Raw genomic sequence first — 17,285 nt, 5'->3', positions numbered from 1 at the left:
CATCTGGGAATGAAGATCTAAGTCAGAAGCAAGCAAGGATTTTATTTGTAAAGGTTGTAACTTATCAGAGAGTTGTGCAAAGGACTGTCTGCATGGGATGGAGGTGCGGAGCGCTCACCCAGCAGCCCCCCACCAGCATGGCACTGCGATTGTGCAGGGTTGTTCCTGAGAAGTTATAGCAGACCCATGGGGCCTCCACCACTCAGCCTGCTCTTCTAAATCCTGGCTCATCCTTTTCCCTAATGATAGCTCTTTTGCTCTTGCCTCCCATGTTTGTGTGTATGTGTGTTGTTGTGTAGTATTACATATTTATAGCCCTCATTCTTACATTGTTTTCATTCTTTTATTTTCCTCTCAGCATTCTTAAGTCAATGTATTCCAAATTGTGATTTTTTTTTTTTTTTAGCTATTTTAGGAAAATACCCAACTTTGTGTAGCAGAAATTCTGACATTTTTCTCAGATCAGGGAAGTAATTTTAGACAGTTGAAGACTCTTGTCACATCCCTTAGATTGGGAGGGGGTTCCCAGAGAGGGAAGCTTGAGTAGTTTGGCTACAAGGAATCCAGGAAATAACCCAGCTGCCCCCTGCATCAGTGGTAGGAGGGAAGGAAAGATAGCATTTGGGATTTCCCCCTCAGTGGAGCATCAAGCCGCCTTTGCAGCTGAGGGAACACTGGGCTTTCTGACGCTAAAGGTCAGGTTGGATTCTCCGGATTGTGATTTTGAGATTAATGAGCCCCCCAGGGAGCTCCACTGGAGATGATTTTTAGAGATGTGAGAGTTTTCAAATAGAGAAGCCAGGGCTCTTTGAGCAAGGTGTCTCCACATCAGGCTGTGTGTTTAAGACAACAGCCACTTCCAGCGGATGGCACACTGCTATGGGAGGAAGATTCAGAACTAATTTTGAATTGAAAACAGTTGATTTTCATAAAATGATTAAAATTTGCATGCAGCCCTTGCTAGTTCTGTACTTATAAAAGGACAGAAACCAACCCGTTGAACCCGTTGTGCAAGCAGGTCTAAGTGGAGTTTTCTCTGTCATTTTTCTCTCTAGATAAAAATATTAGCTCTTTAAAAACTCCTAACTCTGGGAAATGAACAAGGGGTAGTGGAAGGAGAGGTGGGGGGGGAGATGGGGTGACTGGGTGACAGGCACTGAGGGGAGCACTTGATGGGATGAGCACTGGGTGTTATGCTATATGTTGGAAAATCAAAATCCAATAAAAATATACAAAATAAATGAATGAATAAATAAAAATAAAAAAATAATCAAAATCATATTTGCCATGGTTTATAGGTGCAAATAAGCCCAGGAAGGCTAGAATAAAAATTAAAACTCAAAAAAATTTACATTTTGAAGAGGCATTTGGGAATTCATGCCACCAGATATGGCCCTTTTTTTGATGAAGCTGTATATGAAGTAAGCTGACATTGAGACTGGGGAAAGTCTGCCTCACACTTCATAGTGACATATGATATAGGTGAATGATCTGTTTTTAATTTAAATGCTTGATTACCATTTTTAAATAACAACCTGATGAAATATGCATTTTAATTTGAATGGGAAATAGGACATTTTGAAGGGAAAGTAAAATTTTACTGTGATGTACAAAATATGTTAAATTTTGATTACTGATTTGCAAATGGAAAATAATTCAGGTACTTTTTCTGATTTTACTTAAAAATCATTTTAAAGGCACTTCTCAAGTACTTGGAATGTGTACAGCGCAGTTTTCAGTGATACTGCTTTAGATATAACCTATGCCCAGTCTCTTATCTACTCGTTTATCTGTGTATGAGTTGCATACTTTGCTCAAGACTGTCTATGAGCTGAGATTGTGGGTGGGAAACTTGTATAAACTGGTCTTACTTGTAAGCAGAGTATATAGGTCACCTTTATGAGGGATTTGGAATCTTACTGTCAGATGTCTACATCATACAAATGTCCTTATGTTACAAAGTCTAGTGATTTAGATACAGCATGTTTGAGTTCAGAGGGATTTTTGGAGACGGTTTATTTGCAGCTCCTCATTTTAAACATTAAAAATCTGAAATTGACAGAGACTTGGTGATTTAACCAGGCTAACCCTCAATTTTGTTAGTAGCTAGGTTAATCAAGGTACCAGGCACCTTGACTCCCAGTCTAATGAGGACTACACTCACCTCTTCTTACTAAATTCTACTTTTAAAATCTGAGTTTTCCTGAGACAAGTTAGGTTAAGAACCAGCCCAGAGATTTTCTTTTTGTTGCTTTCCTATATGTAAGTTTGCTGTTGGGGCCCAGGAGAGGAAGGGATGGGTTGGTAATTGCAAAATGGCCCCATTGGAAAAGGGAGGGTAAAAAGACACGTAAACAAACTGGTTTGAGCCATCTAAACACATTATTTTAGAGCAGCTGCAGCTTTTGAGATATATTAAATCAAGCCACAGTACTTCTCTCAAGATAGGATTCTCTGATGATACCTTTGGTATTTGATCATCTTTCTATCCCATCCCTGACTCCTCAGTCCCTAGGAAGAAAATGCTGTAATGAACATGAATGCCAAGTTGCAGAAGCCAGCCCCATTCACATGCCATTTCCCATGTAGAAGTGTGTTTCCTGCATGCTAAAGGGTAGTCCAGGGGGAGATGGCACAGGCAGGCCCTGGAGGCTTCCTACGAGGTATGTACATGCTTACACTTCCTTTTCTTTTCTTTTTTTTAATGAAGAGATTTCCCCCACCATCTAATTTTATTACATTTATTATAATTGTGCCTCTTTTGGTATTTAACATAAAATATCACATGCCTGATCAATGTAAATGGGAGCAAGAACCAGCTTATTTTTGATGGGTCAGAAGTGGATTGATTAGAGACAGAGTGATAAGCTGACTGACAAATGCACTGGATGTGTCCAGAGGGCAAAAGTCTAAAAATGGCAGGAAGGACTGAGGAACTCAGCTAGAAAATAGAAAGAGAAACACACCAGAGGGGATTTAAATAAATTGGACAGGACCTAGTTTTTGCCTCTACTAATATGCAACTGTGCAACCTTCTCACTTCACCACAGGAGAACCCCAGCTGGATGGAGAAGTGAGTGGGGCCCAGCAATGTGTGGTGTTAGAGGGAGGAAGAGCTGGCTTCAAGTATTTGTAACATGCATGGGTCCTACTACCTAGGTGTAAACACCTTAGAGGGGGATGGCCAAACAGATAATTCAAAGGAAAGTAAACATTGACAATGCTGGGGGGAGACCATTGATTGGTTTCCTAAGACAGAACCCCTTAGACTCTGGGGAAAGAAAGAATGTCCTCATTGAGGGAGATGCATTTGACTGGGAGTGTGTACACTAAGAGACTCTAAAGGAGAGTTAGTCCAGATATAGAACTTCAACAGAATGGTGATATGATGCAAACCTGGCTCTTAGGCAGATCCTGCATCTACTCTCTCATTTCATCCTCAATTAGGTGGGCATGAGGTAAGGATTAATAGCACCATTTGTCAATGAGGAAAGAGAGGTCCACAGACACCAGTAACACACCCAGGACCACCATGGCAGGAAGAGAATTCAAAAGTTGGATTGTAGCCTTACCATTATGCCTTGGGACACTTGCTACATAGGCATGTTATAAAATGCAAATCAAGCAGAAAAAAATATAAAAACATTTTCTGAGGTTTTCTGCTCTGTAAAATGGATTAGTAAGAGTAGATACTACCTTATAGGGGTAAGTCCTTACAGGCACTCTCCCCGCAACTTGGAGGAGAAATCAGCACCCCGGCATTCTCAGGATCTCTCTGTGCAGTAGGACACAGTCATTCCTCTACGAGGCTGGCACTGGTTCCTATAAGTGAGAGGGGCTCCCACTTCTTTAACCAGTAGAAAATTTATGTTTGGGCTCTTCAATTCACTTCTTCTTCTATAATAGACAGCCTACTTTTTCATACTCTCTCTCTTTGATCCTAATTAAAATGCATACAAATTCAAAAATTATTCATCATGTCAGTGTACTAAGGGAAAAAGGTACTGGACATAATCTATAGTTTACTAGGAAATTAAAGTTCAGAAATCCCATGATAATTGCTTTCAAGCTTGAGATGGCCAAAAATGTCTGTGATGAGACTGAGAAGTAATACAAAGGAAGAATATGCCAAGCATAGGGAGCCTCCAGATGATCAAATTCCATCCCACTTTGCCATATTCCATTCTTTATTACCCTGTTGATAGAGATAGAAGTGATACTTACTGAATTTTAAAAGTACCTATACACCAAGGTGATCCATGTGCTATCCCATGGTTTTTCCATTCCCTGCTTCACCCTTCTTCTCCATCAGCATTTAGTGTAGCACTTGTGGGAGTTTTCCAGAGACCATTTCTAATGGAATGAATTTCAAATTTCCAACCAAATTTAAATCATTCAGACTTTAAAAAAATTTTTTTAAAAAGATTGTATTTATTTATTCATGAGAGACACACAGAGAGAGAGGCAGAGACATAGGCAGAAGGAGAAGCAGGCTCCACACAGGGAGCCTAATGTGGGATTCGATCCCAGGTCTCCAGGATCACACCCTGGGCTAAAGGTGGTGCTAAACCGCTAAGCCACCCGGGCTGTCCCAGACTTCTTAAAATTGCAATTGCATTTTAATGAAGACTACTACAACTTTTGCCTTTTACTATGAAGAAAAATTATTTCTAAATTAAAAAGGAAAGATATTTTTTTCAAAAACATATAATTACCTGCCTCTCAATTCTATAAGTTCATAATTATTCATATCAGATATGTATTTTAAATTAATGGGGTTGATATTTTTATAAGTAGATTAAAGCTCATGCACGCAATTTAATGTTACTCTGAAGCAGTCCCTGTATAACACTATTATAGTTATTATAGCTATTTATGAAATGCCTAAATATTTCCACAATTCTTCTTCTAGACTTATCTTCAGGTTAATTTCACAAAATGCAGAAAGCATAAGCCTCATAAATTTATTGTGCTTGGAATTATTGATTACCCTATCCAATAACAGTTTCCAAAAATTTACCTCATACTCTATGGAAATTCCCAAAGAGAATATCTAAGATTATTTTCAGAAAAACAGCATCTTTGGTTTAGTCTAAGTATATAGTATAATGGGCCCATTGGCACCCATTAGCAGCATCTAAGATAAGGAGTTGTATAAAAACGGTTCAGAGGAAGATCTGAAGAAATTTTGAACTTTATTTAAGACCAAGTTTACATTCTTCAGCTCCTGACAAAGTGAAATATTCCTGAGTTTAGTCTTATTGCTGGACTATTTGGTTCAAAGTTCTCTTGAAAACTTTTATGGGTGCCTTTGAATTTTTGTTACTGAGACTCATGGCCTTACCCAGTCTGGCCTCTATGAGCTGCATATGCTGGTACTGCTCAGGCCCCTGGTTCTGATTATTCTCTTAGGACTCCAGAAGTGATGTGTCACTTCCCAAGATCCTCTTTTGGAAAACAAGTAAAAATAACTTTCACTGGAATATGTAATTCCAGTGTTTGTTTAAAACTCAGTTATATTACTTGGAACCAGTAATTAATAATGACTTGTCTCAAGAGTTGGAGTAGAATTGAATTCACTTTCCAAAATAAATATGACTCTGATCATATGAACAACAGCAAAATAAGCCAGAATATGAACCAAGCAGGTGCCAGTGAGGGCAATTCATTCTGCTTTTCTGTTTAGAATGCTGTCCCCAATTCTCCCCTTAAGAGCTCCATTCGAGTGGTCCCTCCTGTCAGAGCTTTCTTTAACCATACCACCGCACAACTGTCTCTTTCTTTATCTATGACATCACTCCACAATCACTCATCCATTTTCCTGTAACTTCTGCTACGTTGTCAGTTAAAATATCTATTTAAAACCTCTAATATTCTTTAATTTCTTGTGCCGATCTTGTCTCCTTGGATTCCCTGATTAGAATGTATGATGCTTTAGAGCACCAATCATGCCTTGTCTTCTTCTATATGCCCTATACCATGAATAGCTTTAATGTTACTTGTTAACTGATAATCTAATGAGGATTTTCTGCATGGACCTGCTTATCTTGTAGGTATAAAAATTCCATTTCTGAAAGCACTGCAACTTTATATTAACGTTTTCCACTTCTTCTTCTCACTTTGTTTTTGGACACTTGAAATTTTGGACAAAATTTCTGGGTTCAGGAGAAAGGGACAGGCCTTAGTTCATGAGGCTCCCCCTGTAGTATGTACCTGACTTGAATTGAAACATGGCTGCGAAGGCCTACCGATGTTAGGGAGTCTTAGAGAATAACACAGGAAGCCTGTGAGAGAAGAGCATTCTGCTAGGACTAGTGACCAGAAAATACTGGAGGGCCTCATTTTATTTGAGAATTCCCTCCATGACAATTCCCTACAATGTGTAGTGTGTAATTACTGTTTTAGACCAAGTCCCAGAAGTCTAAGAATCATAAATGTGCAAAATCAATATGTAGCACATTCAGGGTTTATTTTTTTTATTTTTTATTTTTTTACATTCAGGGTTTAAAAGACAAGCTGAAATTTTACAGAAATAATGTTAACTTTTACACCTAGATTTTTTTTAAAGATTTTATTTATTTATTTATTTGAGAGAGAGAGAAAGAAAGAGAGAGAAATGAGAGGCAGAGGGAGAAGCAGACACCTAGCTAAGCAGGGAGCCTGATGTGGGGCTGGATCCCAGGACCCTGAGATCAGGACTTGAGCTAAAGGCAGTTGTTTAACTGACTGAGCCACCCAGGTGCCCCTTTATACCTAGAATGTGTATGGATATGTGTGTGTATGTTCTAAAGATTCCATCTTAAAATATGTATCAGCAGATGAGATTGACAAAAAAATCCAGATTTTGGTTGACTACAAGCTACCGTTATGACCACTATGAAAATCAACACTAGCTTACATGAACAAAAATACAGTCTAAATCACACTTTCCTATATATTCTACACTCATCAGCTCACACCTGAGTATGGTCTTCAGTTCTGGATAAAATATGTAAGAGTTCCATGATACATTGAGGCAGATCCACAGTGGACTGGCCAGGATGACAAGTTTAGAAACACAGTTACACAAGTAAGAGTTCCAGGAGGTGAGGCTGTCAATAAAAGAGAGACCTAAGAAAAATAAGATAAAGAGGAGTTCTTCAAATATCTGCAGTACTAATATGCGGACAGAGCACTGTTTATGTTGTTAAAAAAAAAAAAAAAAACTATTACTAGTCATTGTATATTAAGAGAAAGTTCAGCCAGAGAGATTGCCTGACAAATTGAGTTGTGCATAGTGGGGCCCGATGACTGCATGGGTAGGAACTCCCCATAGTGGAGCTGTTCACTAGATATTGAAGAAGCACTGGTTATCAATGCTAAGAAGGGATTCTAATTCTGTGAACAAGATGGCCACTGAGGTTATTTCTCCATATCCTGAGATACAGATGCAGCAATAGAGAATCAGAAGGACTTCACTTCTCAATAAAATTCAGTTACCATTAAAATATTCAATGCTTTTGAGACTTTCTAATTTTTTAACATATTAAGAAAATCTTTGTTGACGTTTGCATACAACACAAAGCAAACTTGCAATAAGAGAGCAAAATAAAAGGGCATTGTCTTCCCATGGTACATTTGGTTTCACTGTGTAGTAACTATATCACAACTTTTGGCTACACAGGACAACCTGAACCATGTAGTTATTTGTTAAGAAGGACTTTTAAATGAAATGGTACACATTTAATGCCTATGTTTTTTTCCTTGTGCATAAGCTATCCTAAGCACATGTCATCAAGGCCAGGGAAATAAAGTGAACTTCATCCTGCAGGATCACAAGCAATGTTAATTATCATAGAGCCCCTGAGAATGGGGAAGAAACCTACCATTTCCCACATTTGTTTTTATTTTAGAAAAGTTCACCTAATTTAACTGCCACCTGACTTTTATTTTCCTTCATGAGGGGATGCCAGATATGATAAGGACCCAATAAGTCAAAAGCCATTTTTGGCCTCATTGTCTCTGTGTTAACAAAGCCTCATAAAAGCAGATGGATAGCCCAGGCCCACTTCTTTCTATGATCAGCCAAAGATAAACACTCCGTGCCTTATCAGCTGAAAAGGGAATTCTTCATTTTTATCAGAGAATAGACTGTAGTTGCTTAGTTTGAAATAAAAATCAATGGCTCCATTTGGCATTGTTTTTTAAGAATCTTTTTTTTTTTTTAGTTTTATTAAAGCAGAGAAAAACAACTAGATCTTCCAATTATTTCCTTCCTATATAAATTCTGTGTTAAATAGTGAATGCTAACTCTTGTCTAACAAACTGAATGAAAATGGAAGTGTAGACTCTATATACGGTATCAGGAATTTTAATGAGATCATAAAACTAAATTTTCTCATTATAATTATTTTAAACGAGTCATAAAAAGTTTGTATCGCAAGTTTATACCCAAACTCTTACCTAATATAATGCACTTTACTAGGTCCCATTGTACTATCTCACAGACCTCCCCTCACCTCACCCTCTACAGACTCCCGTGATCCTGTCCCCTCACCCCTCAGTTCACAGTGACCCCCTACCTTTTAATTTTTATATTTTTGTAGCAATCATTTGAGAACCATATAATGCACCACCCTGGTATTTAACTTCTGACATAGGCCATCCTATGGAATGGACCATAATATTCTCAAAACTGGAAACCATGTAACTCCAGTGCTGTATCCAGAGGTGCTTTATGAGTGAGCAAAGGACCCTAAAACCAATGAATGTATCTGCAGAAGTGTGTATGCCCAAGTAGTGGGACACTTGGAATTAGAATGCAGGTTGTCTGACTCATGAGCCAGCTTCTTTCTCCTTCATCACCTGTATCCATTGCATCTCACTCCAAAGTATTGGTCACTCTGGAAAAGGCCTAAAGAGTTATTTAATCCACATGGTACCTTAGTTTCTCTTTCTTCTTTATTTTAAAGGAGGTAAGGGAAAGTCAATGATGAAACATCAGGTGTTATAGTAATTGGGTAGATGGTTTTGCTCAACTAGGGCCTCTGAATCATAAGTTTCATAACAATATAAACCACTGCCAATTCTGCTTATGTAAAGCCAGTCTCTCCAGGGAGTGTGCTGGGATAATGATAGTGCTACAGTCCAAGCAAACTGGGCTCCTCTGTCCTCAGGGTAGCTGTACTTGAACACAAATGGCACGTCATCCATGTCATGTTTACCATTATTTCTCCCAAAGCTGACAGGTCATTCTGGCCTTCTAGCCTTTGCATGTTGGCTTTATCTGATATAATATAGTAAAAGAGAAACTATACACATAAAGAGAAAAATAATCAAATTGTTTGCCCATTAACAATTATTAGTGCAAAAGATATGATTTTTAATTACTAAACCTAATGGTGCAAAGATATGTAGTAATGACAAAAATGTTCATAACAATTTCCCATCTAATCACTTTCTGTGGTTTTGTAAGTACAATTTGTACCTAAGCTCCCAGCCAACAATGTAAAAGAAGCAAAAAGGAATGCAAAGGGAACATGAGAAAATGTCCCATCCTTAAGGAAATGATAAATTTAAGGAACTCTTATGACAATAAAACATGAGACAAATGAAAATAAAGAGGGCACATCACTCCCTACCTAATTGTTTGTGTAATAAAATCAGAGTGGCTCAAATATGGGAGAGATCATTGTAAGATAAAATAGTTGACAATGATTATTGGAACCATGTCTCACAAGGTAAGGGTCTCAGCTGTCACAACTGCCCAATTTCTATCCAACTACTTTCTGGAGTAATTTTCTTAAATATTGGTCATAAAGGCAATAAGAACAACTAGGTTGTTATAATATTGATAGTTGACATACTTGGAGTTTACTTTATGACTGGCACTGATCTCAGGACTTTACACACATTAAAACCTTAATTCTTCACAACAATCTTTGGTACTAAGTACTTTAATCAGGCTTATTTACAGATGAGGAAATTGAGGCAAGGAGTTAAGCAAATTGCCTATGGTCACACAGCCACTGGAACTCAGATCTCACCCACTATACAATATTGCCTCTTTTAGCTATCTAATATTTCCCCTTTTTATAGACATTTATTTAGTGTATACCTGAGAATTTGTTTTTACTCATATCATGACACCCAAAAGGAATCAGAGGAAAATAAAAGTCTAGCTTGTAGGGGCCCTGTGTGGCTTACTCAGTTAAGTGATGGCCTTCAGCTCAGGTCATGATCCCAAGGTCCTGGGATTAAGCCCAGTGTCCTCAGGGCTCCTTATTCAGCACAGAGTCTGTTTGTCCCTCTCCCTCTGACCCTCCCCCAACTTGTGCTCTCTCTCACTCTCTCAAATAAATAAAACCTTTTTTTTCTTTTTTTAAGGCTAGCTTATAGTGAACTTAGAGTATAGACAGACATTAAACAATTATACAAATGGTCCATCAAAATCCTAGAGAAGAACACAGGCAACACCCTTTTTGAACTCGGCCATAGTAACTTCTTGCAAGATACATCCACGAAGGCAAAAGAAACAAAAGCAAAAATGAACTATTGGGACTTCATCAAGATAAGAAGCTTTTGCACAGCAAAGGATACAGTCAACAAAACTCAAAGACAACCTACAGAATGGGAGAAGATATTTGCAAATGACGTATCAGATAAAGGGCTCGTTTCCAAGATCTATAAAGAACTTATTAAACTCAACACCAAAGAAACAAACAATCCAATCATGAAATGGGCAAAAGACATGAAGAGAAATCTCACAGAGGAAGACATAGACATGGCCAACATGCATATGAGAAAATGCTCTGCATCACTTGCCATCAGGGAAATACAAATCAAAACTACAATGAGATACCACCTCACACCAGTGAGAATGGGGAAAATTAACAAGGCAGGAAACAACAAATGTTGGAGAGGATGCGGAGAAAAGGGAACCCTCTTACACTGTTGGTGGGAATGTGAACTGGTGCAGCCACTCTGGAAAACTGTGTGGAGGTTCCTCAAACAGTTAAAAATATACCTGCCCTACGACCCAGCAATTGCACTGTTGGGGATTTACCCCAAAGATACAAATGCAATGAAACGCCGGGACACCTGCACCCCGATGTTTCTAGCAGCAATGGCCACTATAGCCAAACTGTGGAAGGAGCCTCGGTGTCCAACGAAAGATGAATGGATAAAGAAGATGTGGTTTATGTATACAATGGAATATTACTCAGCTATTAGAAATGACAAATACCCACCATTTGCTTCAACGTGGATGGAACTGGAGGGTATTATGCTGAGTGAAGTAAGTCAGTCGGAGAAGGACAAACATTATATGTTCTCATTCATTTGGGGAATATAAATAATAGTGAAAGGGAAAATAAGGGAAGGGAGAAGAAATGTGTGGGAAATATCAGAAAGGGAGACAGAACGTAAAGACTGCTAACTCTGGGAAACGAACTAGGGGTGGTAGAAGGGGAGGAGGGCGGGGGGTGGGAGTGAATGGGTGATGGACACTGGGTGTTATTCTGTATGTTAGTAAATTGAACACCAATAAAAAAATAAATTAAAAAAAAATAAAAATTAATGAATTGGAAAAAACAACAATTATACAAATGGCCTGTTTCATCAATGACTTAATATAAAATAGAGTCAAGAGTTCTTCTGGGAACCATGGTTGATTTGCATGAGCTCTTGCTAGCTTGATTGCCAGAAACAACCACCCATCAGCCTACTTGGAGTGATCCCCTGGTTTCTGAAAGTACCCAAAGTTGCTACTACATGCAAGCTCAGGATCAGCTTCCTGGAGTCTATGTGTTTTTGTTGTCACCCGTTTTGATGATGCCTCTTCTAAAATTACTTTCTTCTGGATACAACTCTTTCAGTTATCACCACTGGGCCACCTACACTTTAATCCACCAGTAGATCTGATAATTCCAAAAATCCAACAATTTTTGGTAAAATCTTACTAAGGAAAGCAGATACAACACAGAGAACTATTGCTAGTTGAAATAGCAGTATTTGGACTTTCAAAGGCTGCCTTCCTAAGCCTTTCTAAGGCTATCTAGCACTCATTCCACACAAGATCACCTTATACCCAATCAGAAATGCCCAGGACCTAGCATGCCCTATACTCTAAGCCCAATTGACATATATCTCAGAGAGAAGGCAATGTTTCTTTGTTACTCTTGTCTAGAGCCCATCATCCATATTCTCATGTCCTTTCATGGAGTCAATTTCTTCTACTGGTGATGAACAGAAAAGCTCCCATTCCCATGGGTTATTGTATTGGCCTAGAACGTTCCTTTGGACAATGAAATTACATCAAAATATAATGAACTAACCTGTTATGTTCAGGACATTATAAATTAGTCAGTTTCATAAGGAACCATATCATTGGTCCAAGCTAGCTACTCTTTTTCTGACTTCTCTCATGTGAGGTGAAGCTCATGACTCTCTGCAGCTTGGATGGATTGGGTAGGATGGGCAGAGATATTAACCCTATTTTCTTGCTTAAGCGACTAAGAGCTCACAACAATGGTGAGGCACAGATCAGAAAGATACAGAAACTCAAAAGAGTCTTTAATAAAGACTGTTTACAAAGTTGACCAGTAATAAAGGGGGCCAACAAGGAATGGCAAAGCTAGTAACAGCAAGAGAGCCATTGTTATGGGATATTCTATTATGGAACCAGTGAGACCTGTAGGTATAAGAGATGCTCACCCCACAGAAGAAAGAAACTGAGCCACTACTGCACAACCACCCATCAGCAAGGCAGAGAGCTAAGGAAGTAAATACCCCAGTTCTTTCCTCTATCTTCTTCTGATCTCTTGCTGCTATATCCCCTTGGATGAATCCAACCAGAAGCAAAGGACAAGGTGACTAGCTGATGAAGTCTATAAAGGTCAACCCTGACAGTCCTGCAGCTTGGACCTGGAACAGAGAATGTTGACTAAAACACATAAGTCAGTGTGCCAGTAGATACTTTATAATATAAAGAAGTTGTAGATCTATACAAATGTAGCTTCCTGCTCCCAAACAGAATTAAAGACCACAAAGGCTTGACTCTGCTAAGAGTTTTTCTGAGAATAAAAATGCAATAATTTACCTTAAAGGTAAATTCTATTTTACATTTAAATGTAGTTTTCTGAAGGGAACAAAGATGCTTATAAATTTTAATTACAGTTGTTATTATTATTTTTGAATCTATCTGGTTTCACAAGAGGATCTTAGATTTAACAGTACATTCTTACAAAAGGACAAAAGAGGAGAGCCAAAACTGAAGTGGGTGTGGTAATTCCAAAATAAAACCCCAGCCAAGGACACTTGTTGAAATTGGGCATAAATTTTAGTTCAAGGCATCCTGGAAGACTAGAAATCTGATGAGTCATTGATCTCACATTCTAATAAGAGAATTTGTCTGAAGAAACAGCCTTTTGTCTTATGACTTTTGATCAGGAGCAAGATTTGAGAAATGATTTAGAAAAGCAACAGGGTAGGAACGTTTAGATTTAATCAATGAGACAAGATAGCAGGAAGACTACTTGGGGTGAGTGAGGTAAAAGATCTGCAGGGGCATTAGAGATGGAGGAAAAAGAGGTGCTGGGTCCACTGATGTGTTAAATGCGAACAGGATTTGGTGATTTCATGGAAACAGAGGTTGATGAAGGGAGAAAATTTTCAAAATACTTAAACTTAGGGGGCAGGGTAAGGAAGATGATACAATGAAGAGGGAAAGGAGCCCTCTGCAGTACAAGAGATGAGTTCATTTGGGGAAGTCCACAGCTTAACACTACCTTCATCCATTCCCATTTTATGATATTCACAGAAAGAGCTAGCAAAGGATTCTATCTTAGATGGACAAGTATCCAAAATAGATTTATCTGTTGTGCCAGAAATCAGGCTTTTGATAGACATCAATATATGCATTCAACCTCTTCCTTCTATTCTCATTCAAAACTCCTCAAGAAAGGAGTGTAAGGCGTGCCAAGGACTACATACATATAAGGATACACTCATTGTGAAGCCACTGGAGAATAAGACTGACCTTTCCCTGCATCTGAATTAAGAAATAGAATGTTTGATTGAGACAAAATACCTGTGCGTTGGAAGTAACCAACAGTACTTGTTGCCTGAGTGAATGAGTGAATGAATAAATGGGTTCTGTATTGAGGAGGCTTAAAAGAGTATCAATGTTACATATTTGTAAGATATTTCAAGATAGTAGTAGCAAGTCTGCTATATTAAACAAATACATATTGTCTACAATGCCAGGAAGAGTGTCATGAGCTAGGGAGACTATACTAATAAGGAAATGTGAATTCCTGCCCTTAGGGATCTGGGACTGCAGAGATGCAACTTACTTTGCAAACGCCTCAATTCAGGAGCTGAAAGTTTCTGATGAGTGGACAAGGTGAAAAGAATGAAGCAAGCTGACAAATTCTTGCTCTGATTTAGGCATGAGGGAGGAAGATAAAATAATATTTATGAGGCTTCTTCAAAGTCTGGCCTGGCGCATCTCAGGAGAAACACAAAGGAGGATTTGGACAGAAGTTTTAGCCAGGGGTAGAGACTATACTATACTGTGAGCTTCATGAGAACTTAGGTCTTGTTTTATTGCATCTAGCAACTCATTAGATTCTCAATAGACATTTGCTTTGGATAAAATAAATGCATTAGTCTAAAAAACAAAGAACAGTTAAAATATTTTGAAAAAGTAAAAATTAATCAATGATGGCATTTTTACTCAATATTCAAACAATGATGTGGTACTTTTATATTTTGATAGATTAATAAAACAAAGCAGATAATCCTGTACCAAACATAGGTGTGTATGTATATGTATAAAATTATGAATATATATGAAATTATTAAATGTATACATGAAAAGAGAAGCATCATAATATTTATTACATAACACATTATTCAGGGAAATAAATGATCACATCTTATACAGAAGGATTTTAAGCTACATTACAAAGTAAAAAAAGAAAAAACATAAAACGCAGAAAAAAAACGCAAGTGAATATTTAACATGCCTGTTCTTAATGGTTCACATTAACCCAGGGCCCTTGTGAAACAGGCCTGACTTTCACAAATTACTTTTTACTATTTTCAATTTTGCCTCTGGCTTATAGCATTAGCAATAAGCGATCTGTAAGAGTTATGACCACTAGAGGAGAAAGGCATAAAATATTCTAAGATGTCCAAAACATTAGATTCCTTTTGTCTAAGCCAGTCAAGAAACCTAAATCATTTGTAGTTGAGTTTTGAGAAGCATATGGACCATTCAATATCCCCTGCAATAGAGTGACCAAATTTAGGGCTTGACAGTCAAGTTCATTCAGATCTAGGGCTTATTACCATTGTTTTATTGAGAAATATTTTCACTACTTTTCTTTCTCTGGAAACTTTCTTGAACTCCTTAAAAATTCACTCAGGGAGTTCCACATTTGTTACTAGAGTTATAGAAATAATAGAGTTAACTTCTGAGACTATCCAGGCAATCACTGGCATCTCTTTGGATATCTAGAGTTATAGAGTGAACACAACTTCCAAACAAGCCCTTCTTCCAATATTCAGTTCAGTTTTAGAAACAGTCTCATGAGACCCTAAATAGACATTTCAGAACTGAAACCTCACAGTTATATATACTTACAAGCCCATTCTCCTCTGGCAAAATACCCTAAAGCTGCTTCTTTCTATCTCTATTAAAATAATCTTTTATCTTCAATGTGACAACACTTCAACTCTGTGCACACCCTGTGCTTTTTGTCCAGCAGTTAAGGTCATTTTAATGAAAATACAGAAAACTTGATTTGTTCTACAAACTTCTGGGTCTGATCTTGGCCTAACTTCTTAATTCACCGAGTCTTCATTGTAATTATTGACAATAATCATAAGCTACTGCATTTCAGCTCTGCATATATATTATCTTCACCCACTGGCCAATTTCTCATTCATCTAATCTACATGGCCTTTCTTCTTCCAGTCTTTTATCTATTTGCTATTTATAAACAGTTAAATCAGTACTATACATTATTAACTAGTCTATCATTTTTAATGTGAAAAACATAAATCAATATCTCATCAAAAGAGACAGTAGTACATAATTACAATGACTATACATCTACAGAAGTAGGAAAATTAGAGGTGATGAAGATTGGAGATTTGTTATTTAGTGGCAGCCTTCCTCAACACTTTCTTCCTCTTTTTTTTTTTTTTTTTTTTTTTTTTTTTACTAAGGATTCTTTTTAAATTCCTTACATTGAAATTTTCTTAAAGCATTACTTGATACCCACCCACACTCTGATGGACACTCAGCAGCATTTTGTAAATAATTGTTGAGTTCAGGAACTTCTCCAGATGGTCGCCCATATTTCTGGATTGGCCAGTACTACTGCTCACACTTAGTACAGCTTTGCATTTCAGCTGTGGAAATGCCTTGTGTTTGAGACATGGGTGTGTTTATTACACTTTTTTCAAAACACAATTGAGTCCTTCAGCCACTCATAGAACATCCACAGAAATAAGAAGCTTTATGATTTTTCAAAATATTTTATTTATCTATTTGAGAGAGAGAGAGAGAGAGAGAGAAAGAGAGCAGGCAAGAGTAGAGGGAGAGTGACAAGTAGACTCCCTGCTGAGAGCAGAGGCCAAGGCAAGACACAGGGCTCCATCCCATGACCCTGAGATCATGACCTGAGCTGAAATCAAGAGACCAGTGCTTAATTGACTGAGACATCCAGATGCCCTGAAGTTTTATGATTTAAATAAAATATTACATGTGACACAGTGCTCAGTACACAGGAAGCTCTCAAATGATGTTAGCTATAGGTTTAGCTTTCTCTCCTGGTGTATTTTATAAAGCATAATTGAAATTCATTGAATTTTGATATAAATTTCCAAAAGTTTTTAAAAGTACTGGCTCTATTTGCAGCAACTATAACAAAGAACAGAACAAAGATCTTGGAAATTATGCAGCATCAACAGGTAAGTGTGAGAATTAGTTAACAAAGAATATGAAAGTAAGTTTATTCATGTTTTAAATCAAAAGAACAGTTTATGGTGAGTTGTGATTTCTTTGGAGTGACTACAGTAAACTTTCTGGGCCTCACTCAGTAATGACAGGCAATTCATCATATATCACAATAAATATAAACTTAGAGTTGAAGATCAGAATGAATGTTAGTCCAAGCAACAGTGGTTGGATTGGCAAATTACTCTCCACCATAAATAGAGTAACCTTGGAAAATTGTTGAGCCATAAAATTCACATCACAAAGACATTCGATACTTGAAAAAGGACCCTGTATT

The 17,285-nt window shown here is 37.7% G+C and overlaps 1 protein-coding gene across 5 annotated transcripts in view; it reads right to left on the bottom strand.

Annotated features, from left to right (window-relative positions):
• The window catches only part of RIT2 (Ras like without CAAX 2), a 475,191-nt gene that overhangs the window by 411,908 nt on the left and 45,998 nt on the right, over positions 1–17,285 (bottom strand). The window lies entirely within an intron of this gene.

The sequence above is a fragment of the Canis lupus genome, chromosome 7 (assembly GCF_003254725.2).
Source record: "Canis lupus dingo isolate Sandy chromosome 7, ASM325472v2, whole genome shotgun sequence".
Classification (NCBI taxonomy): domain Eukaryota; kingdom Metazoa; phylum Chordata; class Mammalia; order Carnivora; family Canidae; genus Canis; species Canis lupus.
Note: the sequence above shows the minus strand (reverse complement) of the source record. Positions and strands in the feature narration are given on the sequence as shown.